Source organism: Sturnus vulgaris, chromosome 23 (genome assembly GCF_052056855.1).
Source record: "Sturnus vulgaris isolate bStuVul1 chromosome 23, bStuVul1.hap1, whole genome shotgun sequence".
NCBI classification, from domain to species: domain Eukaryota; kingdom Metazoa; phylum Chordata; class Aves; order Passeriformes; family Sturnidae; genus Sturnus; species Sturnus vulgaris.
The window spans coordinates 3325029-3352394 of record NC_142265.1 but is presented as its reverse complement, the minus strand read 5'-3'; the positions used below and the strand labels follow the sequence as shown (position 1 = coordinate 3352394).

At 48.8% G+C, this 27366-nt stretch overlaps 1 protein-coding gene and 1 long non-coding RNA gene across 4 annotated transcripts in view; one reads left to right on the top strand and one right to left on the bottom strand.

The window, feature by feature from the left end:
- The window catches only part of KIRREL3 (kirre like nephrin family adhesion molecule 3), a 366532-nt gene that overhangs the window by 222957 nt on the left and 116209 nt on the right, over positions 1-27366 (bottom strand). The gene's annotated exons all lie outside the window — the stretch shown is intronic.
- LOC148221337 (uncharacterized) lies at positions 8653-16850 on the top strand. The gene is made up of 2 exons (XR_015808205.1): positions 8653-8793; positions 13171-16850. It is a non-coding gene; the product is annotated as an uncharacterized LOC148221337 (long non-coding RNA).

Genomic DNA, 27366 nt, shown 5'->3' with positions numbered 1-27366 from the left:
AATCCCCAGGAGCCAGGGAGACAACAAGGCTATCTCTGACCCAGACCCCAGCCTTCCCCACCACCAGGGATGCTGCATTTGTCATTTCTCTCCTGTGTATTCTGTAAGAGCCTCAGCTCCATTCTCTTTAGATATTTATATTTTTCTAATCTACTGGCTGTGATGGATGGGAAAGAGATTTCTCCCTGCAAAACCATTTACAATGGAAGAAAGCCACAAGCACAATATAGAACTTGTGTGTGTGTGTGTGTGGTGCTTTAGACAAATAAACATTGCTCCTTTTTCTAAAACATCTCAACATCTTGTACAGGAAATATTAGATCTCAGTTGACTGGAAAATGAAACCAGCTTTATGTTCTCTTCCAAAGCCTCTTGTGATATTAGCAATATTTTTTTCCCCTGTCGAGAATAATGGCTTTTCTACAGGCCAGCAGATAGGAAAGTGCTTACAGAGATTTCCAGATGCAAAGACTTCCCTGAATTACCTTGTCTTAATGTACTTCAGAGTTTGGAGCAAGTTCCTTGATGACTCTGGATAATCAGAGCCTGTGGAGAAAAGCCATGTTAAATCAATCACTCACTGCAAAAGCAGGATAAGATGATGATAAAGGAATCCCGTGGGAGTCCACACAGGTCTTGGGAAGCTGTTTTAGGGCTGCTACAACATCACTAATCCCATTCCAGGCGGGGCACACTAAAGGCAGAACGATCCAGGCTTGGGGTTTGGGTTGTTTTTAGGAAGTTCCCCCCTGCTGATGGAAGATGAAAGGAAATGAACCCCTCAAGTGCAAGACAACCCCCTCGATTCTGCCCATGGTGAAGCTGTACCTGGTTGGGAAGTGCAGAAATTTCCCCAGCTTGGCCCTGATAAAAGAAAATCACTTCTTGCTGAAAAAATGAGAATCGGAGAATGGCCTGGATTTGAAGAGACCTTAGAGTTCTTCTTATTCCATCCCCTGCCTTAAACTATCCCAGATTGCTCCAAGCCCTGTCCAACCTGGCCTTGGGCACTGCCAGGGATCCAGGGGCAGCCACAGCTGCTCTGGGCACCCTGTGCCAGGGCCTGCCCACCCTGCCAGGGAGCAATTCCTGCCCAATATCCCATCCAGCCCTGCCCTCTGGCAGTGGAAGCCATTCCCTGTGTCTTGTCCCCAGTCCCTCTCCAGCTCTCTTTTTAGGATCCCTTCAGGTCCTGAAAGGCCACAATTTCATCTCCCTGGAGCCTTCTCTTCTCCAGGCTGAACAATCCCAAAATTTCCTCACAGCAAAGGTGCTTCATCCCTGTAATCATTTCCCTTTCCTCTGGACTGGCTCCAGCAGCTCCAGGTCCTTCCTGTGCTGGGACCCCCGAGCTGGAGGCAGCTCTGCAGGTGGGGTCTCACCTGAGTGGGGCAGAGGGGCAGAATCAGCTCCCTCAATGCCCTGCCCACGCTGCTTTTGAATCCCAAAGAGTTCCAAACCAATCCTAAACCAACAGAATAAGCTAGAAAAGCAGCTCAGACTTTTTTCCTGACATCCTTTCTGCCTGTGCCATAAAGCCTTGAAGATCAAAACCCCAATCCCAAACAAAGAGCTGCTATTTTTTCTTCTGTAAATTGAAACCAGGCAAGGAGTCCCTCAAACCCAAACCTTCTCAAAGCAGACACGTTATTGTTTTTTTAAACCACATTTTGATGAAAATCTAATTTTCAGCCACAGTAAGGTTTCAGTGGAAATGTTGGAATAACCCCACAGAGAAACCCCTGCACAAGGAGATGTTTCTGTTCCCTTTAGGATGGGAATTGCAAAACAAAGGGCATGAAAAAATCCTACGTTGTCACTACTTATCATTCCCAGTTAACAATATAAGATATATGATAGGAGCAAAACAATTTGGTGGCAGAACATCATAAATGAAGTCTGTTTTCCCTGGAAACTGCATAACCATTTGAATTAATTTAATTTGAAATATCAAATTAAATTAAACTGTAGAATAATCCCCAAGGGGAAGCATATTTCATTTGCAATGTCTTCTGATAGAGTATTCTCTGCCAAAAGTTTTGCTATGCATCTGGCTTTGGATCTAAATTTATTACATTAGCTCTGGGAAGACTTTTAATAGAAAGTGAGATTAAAGGGGAAGGAAAAAAAAAAAAAGGAACTTCTGATGGGGAGGGAAAAAGGACCCCAAAGTTGATAAAGAGCAAAATGAAGTGCTGAACACGGATGGAGCTGGGCTGGGCTGTGCAGCTCACCTGGCTCTGCCTGCGCTGCTTCCAAGCTCCAAAAGCTCCAATCCAAGGGGAATGAGATGTGTCATTAAGCAACTGGAGTGCTGCAATGTGTGTATCCATATGCACAAATGGGATGTCTTCAAATCTACCTGACAGGCTCCGACATCTCCTGACTCTTGCCAGCCTGTGTAATAGCAACCCACGGGGGGGGGGGGGAATCAAAGGGGGGCAGGAGATGATGAGTGGAGGAAAATTATGTGCTTTTAAATCAGCTCTGAAGGATGGAGACAGGAAGGGAAGCACTCTCCTGGTCAGGTGGAGCCAGGCTGGGATTTTCATTTCCAAAGGAGAGTAAAGGGGAAAGGGAAAAAAAAGCAAAAAAATCAAACCTCACTAGAATAACACCATCTTATTAGTAATAGCTACCTTGCTTTTTAAATAATCTCCGAGATAAATACAATCTAGGACAGATCTCAGAGACTCTTTGGTTCAACAGGTTGGGAGGAGGGAGGTGGTGACCCCATCAGTTTTCAAAATATAGGTCACACACAAAAGCAGCACTTACAAAATGAACGCTCTTGCTTTTCACGGCGAGAAATTGAAGAAAATTGCAGCCAGCAGATGCCTGTAGGTTGATGCAGTGGGAATAATCTATTTCTTTCTTTCTTTCTTTTTCTATTTTTTTATAGTTTCCCCTGCGAGCAAATACAGAGCAGCAGATGTTGGCATGGAAGAAGGGATTTGCTCTAAACAAACAACCCACTCCCTCCACAAAAAGCTTTGCACCAGACCAAAAATCAAACCCCTTCACCCCTTCCCCTAGAACAGAAATGCTCAAAGGTCTCTCAATCAAAACAAAAAGCTTTAGGACTTGAACCATCCAGCACTTTAGTAACCTCCCAGTTTGTTTTAAATCTTGATTGGGAGAATTATCCTGACAAGAAAATTAGCGGAAAGTCAATAAACCTGTAGCCTGGAGACAGAGCAGGAGGAACTGGTGGAAGTCATTTGCTCACGCACACGAAGGCGATGCGGGGCTGCCTGGGCTGGCAAAGTTCATTATGGTTTTGCCTGTGAAGCCGTGAAGTGCAGGTAATCATATTTAAAGAGATAAGAAACACAAGGAGCGCGGGCCTGAGCCGCGACACAGAAATTCTCATTTATAGCAGTCACGGGTGGAAAATCAATACCCACTTTTGGATGCAAAAGGAATGTCAGACTTGACAAAGCTTCTTTGGATTTTTCTAACCCCCTCTCCCTCCCCTCCCCTGCTCTGCTACTACTTCAAAACCAAAAAACACAAGGAGATTTGCATGCTTGCTGCATCCAAGGCTCCCCCCAACTTGGCTCACAATTCCTTGAGATTTTCTCTGGCAACAACCTCATTCCATCTATCCTTGTCAGAGTGCATCTTCCTCCCCGGTCCAAGCAAATTGTCTTCATGCCACTTACTCGGATCCTTCTGCCTCCCTTCTGCGCTCACAGCGGCGGATCCGGCTCCAGTGCCAGAGGGGAGTTTGTATTTACATGGGAATTGAGGAAGTCTGCTCCAAAAACATATTTTGGGAAGAGGACAGATTATTCTGCAGCTTCTTTTAATTCATTTTTAAGGTGATAGGAGAATTGTGCATTTTTTCCCTTTGCCCTTTATAAAATAATGAATTATTGGCAGCAAATGGTTCAATAGGCTCTGGTGTTTATGAACTTCCTGTGCTCAAGCCTCATTATTTATGAGCTGATTCCTTCTGTAGCGTTCCTGGAGAAATGGGAGATGCAAACATATTTCAGCCTTTGGGTTGCTGGGATGATTCACTGTGGTATCACTGGGATCCATTGGGATCAGGGTGATCGAACACAAGCACTTTGTTAAGAAAAGGAGCTGAGGCAGCTGAGAGGAACTGCTGTGAAATTTGGGGACCAACATCCCAAAAAACACCCCCGACCTCCACAATTCCTACTGCTTGGCCTGAGATAGGACAGGGAATAACATCCTTGCGGCCCTGTAAATTGGGCTGAACTCCTGCTCCCTCCATGGGGGATTTTTACATCCCTGAGGATCCTCCCAGGTGTGTTCCCAGCCTCGGGGACAGGAGCTGAGAAGTGGGGACTGATGATCTCACCTGTTCTCAGCAGGAGGGTGACACACACAGCTTCCTTTTCCTCAGAGCTTGTCCTGATCCTACAAGCACAGGTGAGGAAAATGGAGTTTCCATCCTATCTCTACCTATAAAAGAAATATCTCCATGGCTTGCCCCAGTAGAACACAGAGCAACCAGGAGCCAGGCCTTGGTGCATGGATGTCACCTGGATGGGCTGACTTGGGCTCACCTCATCCTCACTGTCAGAGTTGGGAAGGGAGAGTTTGATCCAAGCATCCCCCTCAAGAAAAAAGAAATCACCAGGCAGCTCCTTGACTGAGTGCTGGAAGCTGAACTGGGTGAGCAGGGGGATCTCACTGGTGACAGGACAAGGGGGAATGGCTTCAGACTGAAAGAGTGGGCATTTACATTGGATATTAGAAAGAAATTCTCCTCTGTGAGGGTGGTGAGGCCCTGGCACAGGTGCTCAGAGAAGCTGTGGCTGCCCCTGGATCCCTGAAAATGTCCCAGGATAGACTGGACAGGGCTTGGAGCAACCTGAGACAGTGGAAGGTGTCCCAGCCATGGCAGGGGTGGAACTGGATGAGTTTTAAGGTCCTTTCCCACCCAAACCATTCCATAATTCCACAACCAACATTTGGAGGAAGACTCTGGTATTTGTGCATCCCACACTGCTCATGCCAGTCCTGACTCCAGAGCCCTGCACCTCCCTGGGCACCAGCAATCAAGGAGAAAAGTTCTGGGGCAAGCTGTGAAATCTCCAAAATGAAAATCAATTCCATCTCCATTTTGTAGGGCATAATGTGGCATTTACAACATAAACAATCTCTTCGGTTAGGGAGGGAAATTAAAAAGCTGTGCTACATAAAAGGGAACAATGTTTAAAGTTCTGCTGGAAATGAACAGTCGGATTGGAGATAATTACAAAGGGATGCTGGGCACGGAGCCCCCACAGCAGCCACAGCTCCACTGCCTTGGGGACAGAGCAGGGAGACTCAAAAAACAACACCAAAGCTGGTGGGGGTGCTTTGAGGGAGGCAGAGAATGGAGCTGAGCTTCACAGGACAGCCAGGTTGCAGGAACAGCTCTCATCTCAAACAATCAGCACCAAGCTCCTCCTTTCCAGCTGGAGAGGAGCTTCCCGGAGCCAGAGAAGAGCCCAAGCCAGAGCTCCGAGTTAATTTTACATCCTCATCTCTCAGCAGGGTCAAACAGCCCTGGGATGCAGAAGTCGTGGCTTTAATTACCAAGATGTCCTTCAATTGCAGCATGGCAGTGGGGCTTGTGAGCTTCCTCCAGCTGGACTGATGGGAATTCCTGCCATGGGAAGCAATTTCAGCTGGGAAACGTGAGAGTTTGAACTGTGACAAGGGTGAAGTGCTGGAAGAGCATCTTTGAGAGTGCTGTTGGGTGATGCCAGCAAAGAATTGAACCAGCTACAGCCCAAACTCTGGTACCTCTGCAAACTCAGCCCTGAGATGGGGATGCCTGTGAGAGGGGAGGAATCACAGAATGGTGGAATTGTTTAGAGTGGAAGGGACCTTAAAGCTCCTCCAGTGCCACCCCAGCCATGGGCAGGGACACATCCCACTATCCCAGATTGCTCCAAGCCCTGTCTAGCCTGGCCTTGGGCACTTCCAGGGATTCAGAGGCAGCCACAGCTGCTCTGGACACCCTGTGCCAGGGCCTCAGCACCCTCACAGGGAGGAATTTCTTCCCCAAATCCAACCTCACCTTGCCCCTGTCAGTGTGAAACCTTTCCCTTGCCCTGCCACTGTCCATACAACGAGTCCCTCTCGGGGCACCCCAGGACTATGCCTGGGAAATGTCACCCATCTCCTGGGCATGGGATTCTTCCCAGCCCCAGCTGGAAATAGATTCCATGTATCTTCCCCTGCATGAAATTTTCCTTTGCCCAAAGCCCAGCAGGAGCTGTAGGAGACTCAGAGAACCCCTGCACTCTGTTCAGCTCCAACACAGCAGCAGCACCACCCATGGAAGGGACTGGGGTGAGGGTCCAGGTGGCAGTAGGGACAGGAAAACACCCCAAAAGGACTATGTGAGCACCAGGGGCCATTTTGTCTGCACTAGAGATGACTGAAAAGAGCCATAGGAATAATCTTCCAAAACAGAAACAACAGTGGCAGGAGGCAGGAAAGCTCCTCTCTGTGCCCACAGAAGATTGGACAAAAAATAATGAGCTTAAATGGCAGCAAGGAAATGTTAAGAAAAAAACTAGAAACAGCTTCCTGAAAAAGAAATAAAATTAAAATATAGCTTTGCACAGTCCCAGTTCCTGCAGGTTCTTAAGCACTGCTTAGACAAACTTAGTCCAGGTGTGGCAAAAGTGTAGCAGTGCTACTTTGCTGTTCTGTCAAACCATCTCCATGCACAGCCATGGAAAACTTGGCATAGAAGAGCATCCACTGGCAAAGAAACCCAACAAACAGTGCAGGCTCCCAAGCTCTTTGGTTCCTCACCTGTGTCAGGTGTTCCTCTGCCCAGGATTATGTTTGATCTGAACATGGCAGAGGCACGAGCACTTTCCCCCTGCCTTTTTGCAGCCCTCTACATCCACTGAAATCTCCTGATGCAAAAAGCCAGATCCTATTTTCCTCGGTTCAGGAAAAGAGATTCTGCAGGAGAAAGATCTTTCCCTGGCAGAAATGGCAGAAAAACCCCAGCAAACAAAACCACAAGGTCTTAATTCTCCTGTGAATGGAGAGTAGCTTTGGGGAAGGACTGGCTCCCACATCATTCCAGGGGATGCCTTGATTTACCTTGATCAGAACAAATTAGAAGACATTTCTTTCCAAAGAGCACTAATCACTTTTTTCTTCCTTCCTGTGCATAAAATAAGATTGAAACACACTGCACAAATTGCTTACCACAGTCCCAAAAATGCTAATCAGCCACAAACATCTAAATCACGGCTCGAGCCCCAGCCTGGTAAGGTAAGAAAACAGTGTCAGTGCATAGAGAACTATTATTTACTGGTGTCAGAAATAACTCTGGCATTTCCATAACTGTGAGCCTGCATGACAACTTCCTCCGGGAAACTGCTTCAGCTGCAGAAAAATCCATGACTTGAATGAATTGGGTAATTTTTTTTATAAGGAGCAAGGAAATATGAACTGGGATGCAAGTGTTTAACCTTGCATGGGCTGTGTCAGCTGGTGATCCGGGGAGGAATGTGCTCTTTAATAAACAAGCCAAGGGACTTTTCAGTGCCTTGCCTGGACATGCTAATTGCTGCTGTGTTATTAATTCCAAATGTGGATGGATAACAGAGCTGGTCAGGGCCATTGTGGGTTTTTGGACATGAGTGGTTCACTGGAAGGACCACCCATAGAAGCCTTTGGTGTCAGTGGTCTCTCCCCCTCCCTGTGCCCTCCAGCTCTCCTCCTAAGGCATCCTGCTCTTCTCTGTGACTCCAGCTGAGCCAGGATGGAAAATTACTGATGAAAGCCAAGCCAAAATCTGCCTGCCTGGTGGAGCCTGTCACTGTCACTGTCCCACTCCAGGCTCCAGCATACCTTGGGAACATTTCCCTTGGACAGCCCCCACACCCAGAGGTGTCCTCCTGCTCCACACCTCTCCTGTGACACATCCATGTCCCACGGGCAGATTCCTGCAGGAAGAGCCCATCCAAGCATCCCTCCTGCTGGTGAAAGCAGCATTTTAACTACAGCTCCAGCCAGCCTCAGCAGCAGAGCCCTATCACCACTGCCAGCTGTTCCCCCCCCCCAACCTCAGCTTCTCCTATCTTTTGGGGAGCACTCCCAGTTAACAGGGCATGTCAGAACCATTTCCCCTGATTTTATGACCCTCTGGGCTGGCAGCTCAAGTTAATACTTAGATTTATATTTTCCTGAGATAGTCCTGTTGAAAGGAAAGGGGGGGGGGAAAAATCCCATCTTGATTTGCATTCCCTAGGGGAATACTGGCCAAGTTCATACAGATTTATGAGGTTATGAGGGTGGGGGTAGATATTGACTTAGTTTCTCCAAGGGCTCGGGTGGAGGAAGGGACACAGAGGACTCTTATCTTGCTCACACTGTTATAAAGCCTGGGTCGACTCCACTGAAGCTGACTGAGGATTTACACCAGTACAGCCAAGATTAAAATCTGGCCCTGACTCCAGTCAAATCAAGTGAGCTACTGAGGATTAGGGCACTGCTAATAACTAATTCTCACTGCAGCACGGAGCAGATAAACCGAGTAATGAAAGCGGAGTGGATGGGGAAATGCTCCTGGGCTGTCTCCAGATCAGGGAAAGGCAGGAGTGCTACACATCCACAGCAAAGGGAACAGAGGGAAATGATCAGCTCTGGCCACAGGAACCAGCTCCTCTGGAAGGGAGGAGGAGCAGGGCTTTGTGAGGAGGATGTACAGGGAGGGACCCAGGTCTCCCTTTCCTCCCAGCAGACAAAGCAACAAAGCCTTAGCAGGAGCTGGAATGAAAGGCTTTCTACACAAAGGTAAGGTAAGGGTGAGAAAAACCCTGCTTTTCTCTCTCAGAAACAAACCCCCTTAAACCCGCAGCTGAGCTTTCCTTGCAGTTACACTGCTGGAGCTGGAGCTTCCCTCTGCAGAGCTCGCAGGGCTCCTGCTCATCCACCTCAGCACAGGCACAGCCCTGGAGGAAGGGGTGACTTTTCCCCAGCCTCAGAGGTGCCCAGCCTGGTGGAGAGATGCTGGGGAGGCTGAGAGCACGAGCCCTGCTGCTCATGGCGTGTCACAGCCACAGCCTCCCGTGGTGGCAGCCCTGGCTGCAGCCATCCCTGCATCCCCCATCTCCCTGCAAGGCCCTTTCTGCCTTTACCCTTTCCCAGGGAACAGCCGAGGTAAGGCTGTGCAGATGCTCACTGATATTTCAAATCCTCCAATTAACAGGAAGATAATTCATGCATTTGAGCATTAAAAAGGTACTTAAGTTGGAATAAATTCCGCTTCATTGTTTCCCAAGATTCACTTCCCACTCCCACAGCCGAAGGAAATTTAAGAGGCAAACACATCCTGCTCCTCGGTCCATCTCTCCTGGCCACCAGATCCACCCTCACCCTGTGTTCGCCCACTAATGAATTGCTTTGTAAAACCAGATAATATTATTCAGTTCAGTGTATTTCAACCTGAGGGTGCAGCCAGGGAAGGTTATTTTAAGCTAATTATCTGGGAATGTCCCTGCACAGATCGAGCATCCCCATCCCTCTGTGTGAATTCCGTGTGATACTACAGAGGGGAGAGTTAAAAGCATCACGAAGAAAGAAACAGCCCTGTGTGCATCACCTTGAAACAAAACAAACTCTTATTTCAAAGGCTAGCTGCTTTAATCTTCCTTATAATGGGTTTCCATGTTCCTACAGTTTAACAGGTTTGTGGCTTCTGCATTTAGCACTGGAATAAACAATGCTCCAGTAATTGCCAGGTCACTGGTATTTACTTGTGTCTTTTCAAAAACCCTCCCAGCACAGCTGCCTTGAGTGGGATAGACTGTAATTTTCTTTACTGTCTCCCACTAATGAAGGCAAGAGGGCAGGAGGACCAAGTCAGATGGTGGAAAATGAAGCCAAACAGCCTGGTTGACTTTCAACACAATATTAAAATAAACTCCCACCTGTAACAGATTAATTGGCCTGGTCTTTGGCAGCCTGACGGGAAATAAAGACCACTGCTCGAAACCCAGTGCATCATTGTTTTTAATTATAACTGTTTTTCTCAGCTGGCCTGGTGAAAGGATTATTTTCCCACATGAATGTTTCCTGTGCAATTCAGGATGAGCAGATAACGGGGATGGGACCAACATGGGGAGGGGACAGCAAAGTGGGCATGCTCCAGCAAGCTCCCAGAGCTGGGATTTATTGTTTCCTTCACTGGAATGGATCTCTGGGCTCCACACTCCACTTCCCAAAAAACAATGGGCACTTTTATCTCCTTGTTGCTCTCACGGTGGGAAAGCCAGACCCAGAAGAGGTGACAGCTCCTCACTCTGCAGGGACATGGTGTCTTGGCTTGCAATGCAGGATGTGACCAAAGTCTGGATTCTATCCCCATCTGTTAACCCAGCTGTTGCAGTGTTCTTTATCTTGCCCACAGCCCATCCTCCCTCCAGGAGATCTCTCCTGTTCATGGCCATGCAGTCCCAGGCCAGGGCTGATCAAATTCCATCATCCCATTGGGAGATGCTCCAGCCAGGGCAGGAGCCAAGCATTTCCTACCCAGATCAAAGGGGAGATTTGGAACAGCAGAGCAGCCTTTTCCCACTGGATCCCAGAGGAAAACCAGAGCCTTGCACATCATCCCTGCAGCTTTGGAGGAAAACTGCACCTTGTGCAGGAGCCCTGCTCCAGCAGAACCACATCTGTCACTGCAGGAGGATGCAGCCACCATGGAATGGGACTGCACCATCCCTGACTGACTGACGGGGGTTCAGCTTGGATTCTCACTCTGTCAATGTTCTGGGTTTGTTCTCTGTAATACTGTATTTTTATTTTAATTTTCCTAGTAAAGAACTGTTATTCCTATTCCCATATCTTTGCCTGAGAGTCCCTTAATTTCAAAATTACAATAATTTGGAGGGAGAGGGTTTCCATTGTCCATTTCAAGAGAGGCTCCTGCCTTTCTTAGCAGACATCTGTCTTTCAAACCATGACACATGGGCAAGGCTGGGACTGAGGTGAGGCTGGCACAGGTGAGACATCACATCTCTGCCCAAACAGAGCTGTGTTTGATGAATCCACAGGCGCTTCCCAGTGTGGCCCCTTCCCAGCTCTTAGGAAAACCAGTTCATTTTCCCAGCAGTAAAAAGAAAAAGCTGTCCTGTATCCCTGTATCCCCTCATCCTCCTAACTCCTGGAATCATGTCAACACATTCTTGGCTGTTCCTTTTAAAGTTGCCATATTCCTTGAATCTGAATGGAATTCCTTGCCATTTTCTGGCTGTGAGTTGGCACAAATGCTTATCTGCATCCTGAAGAAAAGCCAAACTGCACACACAGGTCACCCAGCAGACACGGGGAGAAGTCCCTGCTCCAGGCAGAGCCTCACAAGAGTTTGCTGCTCTAAATTTAAGCTCTTTCTGCAGGTTGAGCTATTAATTACAGCTCTGGAGTGTTTCATGACAGTGCCTATTCACTGCCTGTGCTCTGCCACGAGGCACTGGAATAGCACCGGATAATTCATGGAGGGGAACAGGAACGAAGGATTACAGCTCATGGGGAAATTCACTTCCATGAGAAAGGGCAGCAGAGCACAATGGAGGCACTGAGCATTTCAGCACATCCCCTTTTTATGCTCCAAGCTGGTGGGTCTGAAAAGCAAGGAATGCTTGGTCTAAAAACGAGCCATCAAATTTTGGCCAAAATTAGCAATATGTTCTTCCTTTGCTACTCTCAAATGTTTGATGGAAAACAGACAGCTCCTGCTGAAAAACCATGCTAAAAAACCCCCAACTTCGTTTCTGTGGGAGAGGGGAAAAAAAAAAGAACACAATCTGCTATCAACTCAACCATTATTAAAGGGAGAAATCCTAATCCCATATGCTGCCATTACTCAACGATCTCCACCACGTGTACACAGTGTCTTTACACAGGAGACATGAGAAAAGAAACCCCAGAAAGACAAAACTGGTTCCCCTCCAAACTGGTTTTGGTAACAGAAACTGAGCAGAGCAGATGCCAAGACCCTCCATCCTTGCCCTGACCTGGACAGTCTGGAGCTGTGGCCTTGGGAAAACTCATGAGGTTCAACAAGGCCAAGGGCAGGTGCTGCACCTGAGTCAGGGCAACCCCCAGGATCAATCCAGGCTGGGGATGAGGGGATGGAGAGCAGCTCTGGGAGAAGCACTGGGGGTGCTGGGGGGTGAGACCTGGCCCAGAGCCCCCCGTGCTGGGCTGATCCCCCAGCGTGGGCAGCAGGGGAGGGGGGATTCTGCCCCTCTGCCCTGCTCAGGTGAGACCCCACCTGCAGAGCTGCCTCCAGCTCGGGGGTCCCAGCACAGGAAGGACCTGGAGCTGCTGGAGCCAGTCCAGAGGAGGCACCAGGATGAGCAGAGGGATGGAGCAGCTCTGCTGGGAGGAAAGGCTGGGAGAGCTGGGGGTGTTCATCTGGAGAGGAGAAGCTCTGGGGTGAGTGAATTGTGGCCTTCCAGAGCCTGAAGGAACTGACAAGAAACATGGAGAGAGCCTGGGGACAAGGAATGGAGGGACAGAACAAGGGGGAATGGCTTTCTACTGCCAGAGGGCTGGCTTAGATGGGATATTGAGAAGGAATTCTTGGCTAGGAGGGTGGGAAGGCCCTGGCACAGGTTTTCCAGAAAAGCTGTGGCTACTCCTGGATCCCTGGAATTGTCCAAGGCCAGGATGGACAGGACTTTGGGCAGTCTGCTCTACTGGAAGGTGTCCCTGCCCATAGCAGGGGGTGGGATTGGATGAGCTTTAAGTTCCCTTCAAACCCAAATCATTCCTGGATTCAATGATTCTAAGACTTCTTCTCCTCACTGCTATTTCTAGACATTTTTGCTTGGCCTTTTCTTTGCCTGCTGTCAGGGTTCAAAAAGCCCACAGAAAAATATGATAAATAGAAAAATATCTCCATGGCATTTGAGATGTGATGCCTTCTGGCGGTAAGATCCTTTATGTTCTCTTCAAGTTTTAAGGAATCTGAGCAGAAGCTGTGTTCTGAGAGAAGAAATCAAAGAGGTTTTAAAAGCCCCAGTGCTGCTGTGGGGTAACTCCAGAAGAGGGAGTGCACACGTGTGCCAGGGAGAGAAGCCTCCCACATCTTGTTCCTTGCAGGTAACGAGGGGATGGTTCATTACAGGCAGTTTCACTGAACTTGACGTCTTAAATTTTTTACAGCACCCATGGGCATGGCAGGATCTGGTGATTTGCCACCTGCGCTGAATTCGTTACCTGCAAAGACGGTACCTTCCTAAAAGCAAAAAAAGAGAAGGAAAAGGAAAAGCAAGAGAAGTTCCTCCAGCAGAGACACATCGTGTGGCCTCCTCTGTGAGCAGCAGGCCCGGCAGGCGGTGCTGGATGAATTAATGCTTCATTAAGGACCTTTCCCAATTCCGGCGCTCCTGCGCGGTGCTGAGCACGCTGAGCTGGAGGAGCTCCCTTCCTGATGAGCTACAACCCAGTGCCTCGAACATTTGGGTTATTAGAGTCAGGAGAGCAACTCCAAGGTTATTGCCTCGCTCCAAACCAGCTCTGCATATTTTGTGAGTGACTGAAGACTCTGCTGCTTTTCCTCTGCTTCTCTCTCACAGGCAATGGTCCCCGCCGAGCCCCGGAGTGGCAGCGTTTGGCGGTGACAAAAAGCTCACAGTTTAGCTTCGGTTGGTTCCGTCACATCATAAACCTTACAGGCTGCTGGAGGCCCTTTTTCCATGAAGAACGAGCGTGGGAGCATGGGCTGCACACAGCAGCGAGGCTGAGAACACAAACTCCAGTTGAGATTTGCAGGAGATGATGGGGAATTTTGCCTTGCAACTCCCATTAATTTCCGTCGCGGCCGGGTGAAGTTGAGCACATGATTTATCGCGAGTCTTGTGCTGGTTTGTGTTGCTGTTCAGAGTAAAATATCACCTTTCCTTTAGATAAGAACAATCCCCTCTCCCAAAGTCCTGGCTCTGTCAGTGGCACATTAGGAGCATTAATAAAAGAGAGTGGAGTGCTAATAAATTAGCAGGTACCTCACAAACTTCAGCACAGAATCCCAGAATGGTTTGGGTTGGAAGGGAACTTAAAGAACATCTCATTCCACACCCCTGCCATGGGCAGGAACACCTCCCTCTATCCCAGGTTGCTCCAACCCACTCCAACCTGGCCTTAGACACTCCCAGGGATCCAGGGGCAGCCACAGCTTCTCTGGGCACCCTGTGCCAGGATCTCACCACCCTGACAGGGAAGCATTCCTTCCCAAAATCCCATCTATCCCTCTTTCCTCTTAAAGCCTTGTCCTGTCACTCCAGGTCCTTTATATCAAAGGTAATGGGGAACTGCAGGGCTGTTCCAGATTTTTGACTGAGAATGGCAATACAGACCCAAAATCAGCCTTGGGAACCCAAACTTCAGCACAGGCTTTGCAACCAACACAGCAAGGAAAGAAATGAAAACAGAGAGAGACAGATCTCAAAACTGACGTTTCCATTACATTCAGGCAGATAGGGTGTACATGGACCTGTTCCTTCTGCAGGCACCTCTCAGCAGATGTAATTAAAAGGAATAACCAGATTTGTGGCACTAGAACAGCCCAGTCTGATCCCAGATTGTGCTGCCACTGAGGAGGAAGAAAGGAGATAATTCTGAAATAATTTTAATAATGAAGCCAAGCCTCAGGTGAAAGATTTTCACTAGCAATTATTATCCACACCTGTTGGGCACTTGGAAAGAGCTCATGCATCTCACTGTCCTGCTTGCATTTATAGAACTTCCTTGCACTCAGAAGGGTCCCAAAGTGATTAGAATTGACTGGCTACAGGATTCATTTCCCTGGGCCTGAACTGCATCGATTCTGGTGTAGAGCACAGCAGCTCTTTAATGATGAGCCGTAACAAACCCTGAAAATTCGAGGCAGGAGGTCAAGAACGACTCAGCCATCCAAAACCACCCCCCCCCCAAAAAAAAAAAAAAAAAAAAAAAAAAAAAAAAAAAAGGGATTGAGGGAAAAACACTGTATTTAAAATAATCTAAAATTTGAGCAGAGCCCATGGCCAGCACCTTCAAGCTTCTGGAAATTTCCTTCAAGCCATACACAGGCAGGTGATTACTTTCTCAATTTTGGTCGAAAAAGCCCAACTTGTATAAAATCTCCCATTATTTACTGGGTACAACAGAGGGAATTACCAGCCTTATTTGACAGCATCTTGAGCTTTCTGATTGATTTCCCAGCTAAGCTGTTGACCAGGGATGACCCAGCGAGGATGGCAGCCCTGGCTGCCTGGAGAGGGAGTGATCCCTGTGCAGCAGCAGTGACCCTGCAGGCAGAACAGTTTCTTGGCACCTTTATTAGAAAGCAGTAACGATATGAGAGCAAAGACCCCTGGTTTTATTTGAGGGTGCACTAAATAATTTATTTTCCAGTGAGGCTTTCAGCTGGTCTGTCTGCCTTGCTCAGGGAATCACAGAATCCCAGAACAGCCGGGGTTGGAAGGGATCTCTGGGCATCATCCAGTCCAACCTCCTTGCTGAGGCAAAGTCACAGAGAGCAGGTGACACAGGGACACATTTGGGTGGACTTTAAATATCTCCAGAGACAGAGACTCCATGACATTCCTGGGCACAGGAGATGCAGCCAAAAGGAGACACTAACCTGTATTTCTGAGTGTCAGACCCTAATTCTGGCAGTAGGGACCAACAGAAAAAGACCTTTAATACTAAAACCCTTTACACTGGCTGTGACCTCCAAACACCCTGGATCTCTCCATAGTTCCTACAACTCGACAAGAGCACAGTCACGCCTTGGCCTTCCCTTCTGTGCATTAGATGTGCCAACCTCCTCCCAGCCAGGCTCACCTCCCTCACCTCCTGGACACACCATTCCCAGGAACGCCTTGCAAAAAGTTTTCATGCAGCTGGAAGGACCATGGGGAGAGAGGAAAAAACCTGTGCTGAGCCTTCCATTAGCACAAACCCTGCAGATTCAAAAACACCGAGGCAGAATTGCTCCTCCCACAAGGCTGGACCTCTCTGCACCACAGGATTTATGTGCACATACAAACTGTGGAGCTCTCCAAGCTCCATGAGCATCCCCCTTCCTGGCTGTACAGCTCCTTTCTAAACCTCAGCCTCACAAATCTGCTGTCTGCACCCTGGCCCTGCTGCTTTCCCAGGTTCCTGGGAAGCCTTTCCATGGCCCTGGCTGTGGGCAGGCAGGGCTGTGGCTGCCCCATGCAAATGGAAGTGAAGCGTGGTTATTGCTGCCTGGAATATCCCGTGGGTCCCAAAGGGATGAAAGGAGGGAGAGGTGGCTTCCATGGCACACAGATGTTCTAAAAGAGCCAGAACATCTGCTGGAAACGTCTGTAGTCTGTTGGATCCCAGAAACCTGGGATTTTTGAGCTTCTTGTGTTTTCTGGCACTGACTCCCTGGAGAACACTGCTTTTGAGCTGAGCCCTTGGAGAAGGCTCCAAATTTGAGTGATGGAGTTAAAATCACAGGTGTGTAGTGAAATAGAAGTGTGTGATTTCACATGGTGAAGGGTTTGGAATTTGAGGTTTTTATAATGTAGTAATAAGTATGGGACAAAATGGAGGATCTGGGGTGGTGTCTCTTTCTCCTTCATGATTTCAGGCAGTAGTTTTTGGTTGGACAGTCAGTGTCACACTGTGGGTCACAGGAGTCTGGTTATTGGGTCAAAAGTATAAATAATATAGGTGTTAATTCTCTATTGGACTGCTTAACTTTAAGAGACCTTGTAACCAGCTAAATTCACCTCCATTTTGCTCACTTTTAGCTGGTAGCTGGAAGTGCTGCTGAACTCTCTGTACTTTAGATAAGATTTAATAAACAACCAAGCCTGAACATGAGAAAATTCATCTCCTTCGTGTTTTTAATCCTGACTCTGAGTGAAGACAGAAGAAAATGAAGACAAGCCACTAATTAAGTGGTGCAGTTACCACATTTACAGTAGCCAGCTAACCCTGGAGAAAGCTGCCTAAAGGATGGATGAGTGCCTCAAGGGACCCAAAACTTCCAGAAACTGTAACACTGCCTGAGTGGGTCTGTCCCAATGACACCAAAGGTCTCTCTTAGCCAGCTCAGAGCTGCAGAGCCTTGGGGATGAAGATCCTGCTCTGAAGGTAATAAATCAGAGATGACAGAGGGAAAACTGATGGGGAATGCACGAGGCAAAGAGCATGGGAAGTTGGCTAAGAGATCCCAGAGACCGCATGGGAGAGAGTTCATTACTTTTCTCAAGTCAGTGCTGTTAATTACATTCAAGGCTCCAAATAAAAGTCATCTCTAGGTGAGGAAGCCTGACAGGGCTTGGTTGTATTTCGTGTTTGCTGAGTTACCTTTCCTGCATTGCTCACCTGGTGGGGAAGGTTTGCTCGGACTGTGGTGACAGCAGATTAATCACTGGCTTTGCTGCCATCTTTGAAAAATGAATTTCGGGCCCCTGCATTTCTCATCAGTGCATCTCCCTCCTGCTGCCTCCTCGCTGGCACAGGAGGGCTGGAGGCTGTTTTAAATGGAAAGCCAGGACAAAGCTGTGCCTGAGCTCCTCTGGGCAGCTTTCCAGGTGAAGTCAGAGCTCCTGCCCTGGGGGCTGCTGCAAACACGAGCTGGTGGGTGCCCTCACCTGAGCTGGGATCACCACAAAGCGTGGTCTGGGTGTATTTTTAGGAGCAGATGGGCAGCCAGGTGCCCTCACCTGAACCAAACTGAGTTTGAAGAGTCGTGCCAGAGCTGAGCGGTCACCGCAGCCCAGCACCCAGCGTGGGTGCTAAGGAAAGGCTCTCAGGGGCTCCCCAAAAGTGAAATGCTGGGGTTCGTCCTGCAGGGCTCATCCAGGCCACCAGGCTCAGCTTTTCCAGCAGGAGCCGGCCTCCCCCACCAAGTAAATGCAGCCACTGTAAAAGAGCCGGATCTGCTGGCGATGCCGCAGCCAGGTGTTTGAAACAAAGGCATGGGAAGAGCAAAATTAGGTCAAATCTGCTGATGAGAGATGAGTAAATAACAGTTGCTATTCCAGGGAGCTTTTGTTCTCGCTAAAAGGAGAGCAGGCAGCTTTGCAGATCTGTCTCCTCTCATTCCTGCTGAAGCAGGGGTTTAGGCATCCTCAGAGTTTCATGGGAGCATAAAAGGAGGCTGTGGAGAGGGAGGGGGGTTTAAACTGTGCACACTCATGGAAATGCGTAGCTGAGGCTGTGAAAAGTGATTAATAGAGCCAATCAACAAACAATAGTGAGAATATTACTGAAAGACTTTCTTTGAGAATGTCTGAGCACGATGGACTGACAATATAGAGGAGTGCACTGCTTTATAACTGGAATTTTTTCTTTGCAAGTATAATAAGAAGTGGCTAATAATAGGATGGAGAATATTTTCAAGGTGTGTTTTATTATCCACTTATCTCTGACGCTTGCCAAAAGAGGCCTGAATATTCCTCAGTACATTGGAGACTTTCTGGCAGGGGAGAAAGACTGATGAGCGCTATAAAATAGGGAGTTAATGAAAGCAACTACATCTAAATGCAATATCTGGGTCCCATGGCTGAGATTTCCTGCGGACCGACACCGTATCCCTCTGTGGCTCCGGCTCTGCAGCCAAGTGAAATGATGTTCTCTGCCACAGGAGGTGGGGGAAGCTGAGAGTCATTGCCAGCATTTAATGACACAAAAGTAAGATCGTAGAACCGTAGAATGGGCTGGGCTGGGACCTTAAAGATCATCAAGATAATTGCCATTATCTAATTTGCTGATAAAAAGGAGTTCCACCAGCCCCTGCTTCCCAGAGGGATGCAGGCAGAGAAGCTGCCAGTCTCCAAGCAAAGTAATTCGAGAAAGAAGCCCAGAGCGCTTTTTTTCTCATACAGAGGGAAATAAGGGGCCATGAATGCTCCGTTACACATATTCCCTACCAAAGCATCCGGGATTACCTGAAATCCCAGGGCTCCCAGCAGCATCCCAGAGCCATTCAAACAGCAGGGCCCCCCAGGTGTCCCCTGCTGAGGGGAAATGGAGTTTGGCTCATTTCTCCTCTCATTCCTGCGACGTGATCCCAACCAAGCTGAACATGCAGAGCTGGAGATGTGCTTTATGCTCTTTGTAATACCAGCTGACAGTAGATATATATATATTTATATAAATAAAAAAAAAAACAACCCTCTATACACAAAAATCTATCTATATTTGAAGCATCTAAAAGAATTACTTCGCTGCAAAACACGGGAGATGTTGATGGCAGTAGAAGCTGTCAGAGATTTAGCACTGCTGGGCCTTAAGAAATGCTGTTTTTGTGGATGCTCCTCGTGCTCTGCAGCTTGCCCAGCTCAGCTCCATCACCTCCCCTCATCTCCACAGCCACCAGCCCTGGCATCTCTCACCTCATTCAAATTCCAGAGCTTCCTCTCTAACGTGCTGAGCTAAAGCTTCCCACTTCTTATCCCAAGCTTTCAATCTCATGAGAAATATTAAAAGGAAAACATGAAAATTACAGGAAAAGTATCCAAAGGATCGTAACCTGCCACAGTAATGAAAAATCCAATAGGGCTTGGAGTGGAGCTGGGCTGATGTAAAATAAAGAGGAAAATGAGGGATGTTTAGTCCTGCCTGTGGAAAGTGCTGCTGTGTGGGCCAAGAAACAGAATGTTAAATAAAACCACAGATGGAACATTTATTGAGAATCACAGAATTATGGAATATCCTGAGTGAGAAAGGGACCCACAAGGACCATCCAGTCCCAGCCCTGTCCCTGCACAGACACCCCAACAATCCCCCCCTGAGCATCCCTGGTGTCCAAACTCTCCTGGAGCTCTGGCAGCCTCGGGGCTGTGCCCATTCCCTGGGGAGCCTGGGCAGTGCCAGCACCCTCTGGACAAAGAACCTTTTCCTGAAATCCAGAATAACCTCCCCAGCACATCTCCAGCCCTTCCCTCAGTTTCTGGATGCACTACAGGGGGAAGATGATGGGCTCAGTTATCTCTGGGAAAACAGCAGGAAAGTGGCAAGGGTAACTGGTAGGGAAGGAAAAGGGTGTGTTGGTGTGCCAGTGCCCATAGCAGTGCCCTGCTCACAGCCATGCCAGCCTGTCCCCCAGGATCCCTGCCAGCCTGTCCCCCAGGATCCCTGCCAGGCTGTCCCCCAGGATCCCTGCTCACAGCCATGCCAGGCTGTGTCCTGATGGACCATTGCTGGATGGAGCCCTGAGTTCTGCTGACAGCCCCATCCCAGATCGGCTGCATCACCCTTTGTGCCTCAGTTTCCCTCTCACCAAAACCACTGCAGCATTTTGGATACCCCTCTTTTCCAACCCCAGCCTCTTAGCCTGAGTTAAACCAGCCAAGCCCACTCCCAGCCCCAGCACTCCCTTTGCCAGGCGTGGAAAAGCCACTTCCCTGTCAAGCTGTGCAGTTCAGTTCTCCATCACAGCCAGCACTGCAATATCCACGGAGCCACTCAGACACAGGCAGGCTCTGTTAGTGCTAATGAAACCGGGGAGCCCAATTCCCCACGCAAATGAACTTGTGGGAAGGGGATTACATCTCCTCACATGCACGAGGTTGAGATCTGGCATCCGTGGCTCTCTTTAAAAGTCTGACCTCATTCCTGCCTTGTAAACACCCTTCCAAGTATGAATAATAATAAAACCCCTTCACTTTTCTTGCAGAATCATTACATTGTTTTATTATTTTCCTATTCATGCTGTCAATAATAAATCACATTACCCAAGATGTTCACATTTATTAGACTATTTAGAGCTCAGCTTCGCTGGCGTGGGTTTGTGTTCCTGCTGTTACCAGAGCTCAGGGTTTGTTAATAACTTCGGGTCCCCAGCACACACCTTTCATTAAATAATGCAAAAGGGGACAATAGTCCTGAATTAGCAATGCCATCCAAACATCCCAGTGCCATGGGAAGGTCAGGAGAGGAGATTTGGGCTTCAGGGCCAGCTTGGACAGGGTTTGGAGCAGCCTGGTCTAGTGGAAGGTGTCCTTGGCCATGGCAGGGGTTGAGACTGGATGAGTTTTAAGTTTCCTTCCAATCCAAACCATTCTGGGATCCTACAGAGCTCCTGCAGGCATTGGTAAAGGAGAAGGAAAGACTCAAGGGGGGTAAGAGATACAAAGGAACAAACAGAGCTTAAAGGCAATGCTCGCTCTCTTCTCCAACACCAAACTCATCCAAGAAAGAGCAGGGAAAGCTGAATTCCTACAAATTATTTCTCTGCTCACTTCAACTGCCCCTTTACTCCAAGTGATGCACAGACCCATGAGAGGATTCCTCACTTGCCAACCTGAACATGGAATTTTTAGCCCATTTCCAGGTGTGACCCTGGGCACACTGAACGAGCTGGAGGAGGCCACACAGAGATTAAAAATTAATTTCTACCAAGTCTGCAGCCCCTTCCCTGGGGCCTTTTGGGCCACGGAGAGTTTCAGCGGTGACACACAAAGTGTCACCCATCTGTGTGAGCTTGCAAAGCCTTGGATCACCAGGAGAAGCACGTGGGCTTTGTGAGGAGCTCAGTGTGGAGTCAGACCTCACCCAGGGTGAACTGGGACAGAAACTGAGGGACAGAAAGAGGAGGAATTTACTCAGTAGATACACACAACACCAGCATAACAAATCCAGGGTCTTTACTCTTGACTTCACTGCTGAAGCCAGAGAATCACCATCCCCTGGCTCAGTGCAGTGGGATTTTGGGATGCACCTTCTCCGCCAGCTTCCTTGAATAAAATGCAATTTAGCACTTCAGGTTTGTTTGTGCAGGCTCAGCCTGGGGCTGCTGCACAGCGAGGGCAGGCACAGCTCCCAGGGCAGCAGTGAGAAAACAAACCTGGCCCTGGCTGGTGCATGTGAGCAAAAGGGAATCATATGGTTGAAGAGAAGAGTAATTGTAGTGGAAATTCAAAATCACTTCACTGAGCCCATTTCATGCTGTCCTTGTTGATCCTGTAAATCAGCAGCAGCAATTTATTCCTAAACAACAACAACACTGAATGAGGAAGAAAATGAAATAATTGTGTTTTGACCAGCTTGAGACAATTCCTCCATATTTATAAACACAGGTGTTGAGTGTAAAGGCCCTGTCACACTCCTCAGGCAGCACCAGGCTGGGCTGTGCAGCGTGGCCAGGGCAGGAGGCTCCTCCTGCAAAACCTGGCCAAGCTTTGGGATTCCCATCTGGCCTCCCAGAAACCAGAAGGACTCCTCAGTATTTCAGGGAAAAACAAAGCCAGAACACCCCCACATGTGCCCCAAAGCAGGGCTGTCCTGCTTCTGGCACCTTCTTGGGTCATCCCCAGCCAGTCCAGATCACTCCCACACATTTACCTGAGCTCTGCTGCATCACCCCTGCCCATGCTCACAAGAGTCCTCATTTCAGCCCTTGCATAAGTCACAGAACCCCAGAATGGTTTGGGTGGGAAGGGACCTTAAAGACCATCTTGTTCCACCTCAGGGACACCTCCCACCATCCCAGGCTGCTCCCAGCCCTGTCCAGCCTGGCCTTGGGCACTGCCAGGGATCCAGGGGCAGCCACAGCTGCTCTGGGCACCCTGTGCCAGGGCCTGCCCACCCTCACAGGGAACAATTCCTTCCCAATATCCCATCCAGCCCTGCCCTCTGGCAGTGGGAGCCATTCCCTGTGTCCTGTCCCTCCATCCCTTGTCCCCAGTCCCTCTCCAGCTCTCCTTTATGCCCTGCCAGGGCTCTGAGCTCTCCCTGGATCCTTCTCCTGTCCAGGTGAGCACCCCCAGCTCTCCCAGCCTGGCTCCAGAGCAGAGGGGCTCCAGCCCTGGAGCAGCTCCTTGTCCTCCTCTGCTCCAGCAGCTCCACATCTTTTCACATGCAGAGAAAATATTCTGTTTTTTATGAAGCTGTCCAAGGCAGCCCCAGCCCTTTGCTGCCCTCCTGCAGGGAGCAGGGGATGCTCAGGCACTCAGGGAAGGGGGTGGCTGCAAGGGGCACTGCTCACACCCCTGCAGCCCCCCAGGGTCTCCCCAAACCTCAGATCCATCGGTGTGCAGGGGCTGCAACAACCTGCACTGCCTTTGGCTATCTCAGAGCCCTTCATCCCTGATCAGAACATCATCAATGGCAGGAAAAAGGATCTGACATCCAACCACCTTTACTTTTAACCATCCTCAGGGTTGTACCTGTCAGTCTCCCACTCTACTCCATGAATCCCTGGGGGATTTGGGACTCCCTCAGCCTCTGTCTTACCTCCCTAAGAGCTCTGACAGCTTCTGCATCACAGAAAAGAGGTGCCAGCAGCCAAGACCCATTTGTAGAGGAATCCAAGGTATAACAGCTCTCCAGGTACATCAATCAAAGTGTCTTCTAGGGGAATATCCTGCCTTTTTTCCCTAAAAAATGTATTTGGCAGATGATGAAAACAATGTCAGACTTTGTCTGCCTCACAGTTCTCAGCAGAAGACCTCTCAGCTCATTTTCTACTGTCTCTATTCCAGGTGCCAGATCCTTTATGATTCCCACTGGATCTAGCAGCTGGAAAACCTTCCAGCCTCTCTCTTTATCCATTTCATTAATTATTATCTTTAGTTTCACCCTCATTTCCTTAAGCTGTTTTGACAGCCTTGTTGGTCCATCAATCAAGTGTCTTGTAAGTACTTTTGAAATTCTTGGTGAATCTCAACCAAACTTGACAAGGGATGATGAGACTTCACTGTTTAAGGGGAAAAGGAATACGAGAAAACCTAAAATAACAGCAACAAAAAAGCAAGATGTAAAAGGAGGCTGGGTAAAGGGAATGCCCCCTCTCTCTGGAGAATATAAACATAATATATATACAGAATATAAAACTTCTTCCCCCCTCAGCACAAGTTCTTTATTCCTGTGCCCTGGGAAGGGGGAAGGCAACGTTCTCCTCCCAAAAAAAACCCAGCACTGGCCAGGAGACAGCACCCAGGAAAGTTTAAGTGTAACAAATGGAAAACTTTCATCAGGATGTTCGTGTGACACCTACATCAGACAGGGAGATGTGCCAGGAGGAACAAACATCATCTCCATTAAGATTCCTCTGTGCAGGAGGATCAGGAAATGCCTCCTATGAGAAGTTTGCCCTCTGAGCCTGCCGTGCCTGGAATCTCTAGAGACAAAAGACAATTCCAACAAATTCTATTCCTTCTTTTCTCCCTTAAGACCAAAACACCTCCATGACACTTTGACCTTCCAGTTTCAGTCCCTGTAATGAGCCCCAGGTATCCCTTTAGCAAGCCCTGCTGTGACACTGCTTCCTCTGGCTCATGACAAGGACATTCCCTCAGTGTTTTTCAAGGATCACTCATTAATCTCCCCTTCCCAGCCCAAATTCAGCTCCACAGGTCTGCTCATGCTCAGGTTTAATGATGCCACGGGCTCCAAAGACCGGGGAGATCATTTTATGGAGTTGTGGATGATGGATTGATGGAAGAAGGAAGGGGCCATCCCACAGTCTGCCAGTGCACACTGCAGGAAATGTGCTTTGGCTGTCATTTGGGCTGAGATGGACAGATGGAACCAGGGCATCACTGCAAGGAAAATTATGGAAATGTGAGGTAATGCCAGTTTTTGCTTCATCAGGTTCAAATAGATGGTTCAGGATGAGAGAAAAACTCGGGGAAGGGCTGGGGGGATGCAAAGCAGCTTAAGGAGGAGGGAGATACAAGGGCAGGCTGCTGTCTCCTGGGGCAAGGTTGGATTGCTGGACCACTGGAAGTTTCTCCTGGCAAGTTAATGTGCTGACACAAGGGCTCCTGTTCAATCAGAGCTCTTGCCACTGCCCTCATAACTTGGTCCCTGTTTCCAGGATTATTTCTGTCAGAGTCTGGGTCTGAGCACCCTCATCACCCTCCTGTCCTCGCCTTCCACCCCACAGGGAGGTTTTATCCTCTTCTCCAAGGTGTCCAACACTTGGCACCCAGCAGGGATTTCTGGACAGTCCAAACCTCAATTACCTGAGATGGTTTTGCTTCACACAGTGCTAACAAAACCTCTCTGCTGTCTCCTGCTGCTGCCCCAGACTGATCCCTGATAAAGGTGAGAGTATCTCAGACACACACAGAGCTGCATTTCCCATTACTGCTGTTGCTATTGAAGTTATTAAGATAATTGCTGTGCCAGCCTTGCCACAGCAGTGGCTGTTAGGAGCTGGTAATGCTGCCTGTTTTACACTTGTGGGGACAGATAAATGGGGGAGATTTACAGCCAGGCTGACAGTCAGCTGCATTCCCACACCTGGTAATTTGCACTCAGGAGAAAGGCCAGAGCCTCTTTTCCAACCTGCTTGTTTTACCTTGGCTTTGGCTTCGCTATCAACTAAATGCACTCAAGGGTAAAGACTCCTCAGGGACCTGTGAAATGGTGCTACTGCAAACACAACATCTATATTTGTTGCCAGGCATGGTTAATAACATTAAAATGCAACCAGGGCCCTTTTTGCAGCAGGACACGGGGGCTGATGCCTCTGCAAAGAGGGGGAGGTGGAGGCAAGGGGGGACACAGAGCTCGGTGCCTCTGGGGGGCTCCACGCTGGGGGCTCCTGTGCCCATCAGGAGACACCAAGGACAGCTCTGCATCCCAGCCAGGATGGAGAAACCTGGCAAATGTGAGAGGCGAGGTGCTGAGCCCTTCATAGCTGGAGAAAATGCCAACTTGGGGCCTCACCACGTCCCTCTGGCCACCAGCACTGAGTTCTGCAGTGCAGAAGTCTCCAGGATGACCTTTCCTAGACAGACACTAGAAAGCCATTACTGAGCACAAGCCAATTTGCTTTGCAGGTCTAAGTGGCAATTTTCTTTCTTAAATACATTAAAGTTGAAGGTAAATGGCTATAAACAGAAAGTTACTCCTCACTCCCTCCTCAGAGACCTCTCCCTGTGGTTATGAGCTATGATCTTAAAAAATACTGTAGTGAAGCACTGGCAGCACAAGACACGGTTGTTTTCAGCGAGTGACTTTTGTGCCAGGCTTTTATTAAGAAGGAAAAAAAAAAGATTAAGTGATAATATCCGCAGGGGGCAATGACTTCTTCAAATATCCTTATGCAGCAATTTTACCAGGGAGTGAAAAATTAAGAGCAAGGTTTAAGGTCTCTTGGATTTTATTCCGAGTAGGTGCACTGGCTGAAGAACAGCAGCTTGCCAAGCACCTCATGAAAATTCAGCAGGACTGGGTCATAAGCTGTGGTTATGTGAGGAATTTCAGTACCAGGAGGAGGAGGAGGAGGAAACACAGGGACTGCAAAGAGTTTCCCCCAGTCCCACTGGGGCTCCAGAGAGCTCCCAGGGCTGAGGGAGGCCCTGGTGATAAAAAAGGGAGGTGGTGTGTACAGCAAGGGACACCTGCCCTGCCTTCCCACCAGCCACAAGTCTCACCTGAGCCCCAGGAGAGCCTGTCCTGCCCATCTCCACTCCCAGGTCTCACCTGAGCTCCAGGAGAGCCTGTCCTGCCCATCTCCACTCCCAGGTCTCACCTGAGCTTCAGCAGATCTTCTCCTGCCCATCTCCACTCAGGTCTGTGGTGTCCAAGCAAAGGCATTTCCCCTCCCAGCCCCTCCTCGTGTCTCAGCAAACAATCTGAGACTAAACTCTTTAATTAGCAGCTCTCAAAAGCATTGTGGGATTCCCTTCTTTCTGATCAGCTCTGGTCTTTCCCGTCCAACACCTGCCTCCAGCTGCAGCCTGGTGGCTCCAGACGGCCTCACACAAAGGCAGGGTAATCACACAGCCCACCTCGGAGAATTTAATCCTTCTCATCTCTTATTTTGGCCTGACATTTCTGTTCATTAGGAGCACGCTGTGTACAGCGCTGTACATCTTCATTGGGAGCCCACCGTTTCTATTAAATGTAATTATTTCTCCCTGCAGCTTGCATGCTAAAGATGAGCACTGAAAAGCAAGTGGCTGCTGCAGGAAGGGAGGACAAATTTTATAATCCATGTGCTTTGCAGCAGCATTCATGGACTGCCTGAGACTGGACCCACAGATTTTTGGGTTTGGAGGTGTGCAGGACCATTGGGATGAGTTATTTCCAGCTCTGGGCTCAGCAGGAATTGTTTGGGGTGGAAGAAAACACCAAACCACGAGGGCTTCCCCTGCCAACACCTGGCTGAACTGCAACACCTGGGTGTGAGCAGAACATCTGGTTTGTACTGAAACTCCTCCAGGAACAAAAGCTCTGCTGTAACCCCTGGCAGCCAGGAGCTAAGCAGGCTCCTGTCAAAGGTGGGGGTTTTTTTTCGATCCTGAATTTGTTTGCAGCCTTCATCTTCCAGCTCCTGGGTTTTAGTGCCTCTCTGATGGCCAGACCAAACCACCATCCTAATGCTCTCCTGGGGTCAGGCTGTCCCTGTCTCTCACCTCTCTGCACATTATCCAAACC